The sequence below is a fragment of the Dipteris shenzhenensis genome, chromosome 21 (genome assembly GCF_047967505.1).
Source record: "Dipteris shenzhenensis isolate YYH24624 ecotype China chromosome 21, Dip_SZ_1.0, whole genome shotgun sequence".
NCBI lineage: Eukaryota > Viridiplantae > Streptophyta > Polypodiopsida > Gleicheniales > Dipteridaceae > Dipteris > Dipteris shenzhenensis.
In genome coordinates this window covers 43,723,108-43,724,962 of record NC_141616.1, presented here as the reverse complement: position 1 = coordinate 43,724,962, position 1,855 = coordinate 43,723,108, and positions in this window count along the sequence as shown.

The following is a 1,855-nucleotide window of genomic DNA, read 5'->3' as shown; positions in this document are numbered from 1 at the left end:
TAAGATGAATTCTAATAGTAGACTTTGCTAATGCATCCAACTCATTCCAATCATCCTCAGACATATCTACAAGCTTAGCTTCAATCCCTGTCAAGGGTTTAAACTGCTTCTTTTGAATAAGCACATCCCTTATCTATTCTTTCCACAAAGAAAAGTTTGTCCCATCAAACTTTTTAATGCCAAAAAACTCCTTTTCAGACATGGAAGAGGATGCCATGATGCAAATGAAACAAAATCCCAAATGCTAGTACTTGCAAAAGAGAAATCACACCAAATACTAGGTGCCCCAATATGTCTACTTTAATAAAGGATAGTGTCACCAAAACTCAAGGCTCAAAGCATCAAAATGCATGTGACTCATGTGCATATACTATGCATCCATATGAGCAAATCTGGCCCAAAATAAAATGTTAACCCACAATGACAAAACAATGGCAAATATAATGCCAATAAGAGCCAAATGCCTCAAGCATAAACACCATCCATGGGCATAAGCATCAATAACGTCTCATCCAAAATTTCATAGCACAACCTGTGCATCCACTACAATGTGTCAAAGCTGTCCCTCAGCATAAAATAGCATGTGTGTGCTAAATGTCCATCAATAAAGCATCCCACAAGGCAATTTGGGCCTATCAGCGCATCTAACAAGGATCGCAATGCATACAAATGGCCTGTAAAGCATCCACTGCAACCGAATGCAAACCACAAATGAGTGCACATGGCTCAGACTACAACTAGAGTGATCTGCAGAAGATATATCCAAGAAATCATGGCCTTACAGCAATGACCGCTAGTGAAAGTAGAACTTGGGATGTCTCTAAACATGGGCGTCACTGCATAATTGAACTCAGCAAAACAATCTGCAAATATCTCTCTTCTGCCACAACTCCAAAATCTCATCCAAGGATGGAGTACCCTTGCATTTACTTGCAAAAATGAACCTTAGGAAACTTAACCTTAGCCAAAATGCCACATGGCAATCAATGAGAAGGTCTTGGAAACTTTGAGAAATTTCCTTCAAAGAGATGACAAAAAAACACAGAGAATCACAACTCCCTCCATTCTTCATGGAATGGCAAGCAGCTTTGTAGACATATGTTTCAGGCAGAGTCCTGGATCCAACGGGACAAACAGCTCTGCAAATGGAGGCCCGAATGTTGAGATCCCACTCACACAAGAAATGGCAAAATGAAGACATCGGAGTAGACAGAGATTCACCACAGCTTCAAAATTTCATGGAACCGGAAGCAGCTTCTCAAGTAGAAGTTTTGGACCACTCTAGATCCACTGGTAGTGTCAAAACTACAAATGGTGGCCTGGATATGGAGATCCAACACACAAAATCCTTGTAGGAAATGAATTCGTCACTTTTTGCAAGAGCTGTAACTTTTCACTGAAAACTTGGATGACAGAGATGAAAATGTAGCTCTCAATCTGATCTACAACTTCCTTGAAGACTTCAAGTCAAAATTCTGTCTCTAACTCCGGATATTTGCATCACTACTTATGTGTATCTGAGAAGATTTGCTTATATCCCACGCCTTCAACTTTGCAACCTAGTAAAAACAAATGCCCAAGAGGATTTTGCCCTTTCTCTCCAACTTCTATGGTAGCTCCAAAATATGCAGCTCCTCTTACTGAACAAGGATCTTTGGGATGCACCACTCTCTCTCTAGACTAGAGGCTGCACTGGGCTACTCATGCTACCGCCAGGCTCTACTGCTAAGCTCTGATACCAATTGTTGTGAGGACACAATGGAAGCTGAGAGGGAGAGAGGGAGATTGAGAGACAAGATTTTGCTGGTGCAAAACACCCTAATCTTCTATTTCATCCACATATATATGTGTTTGA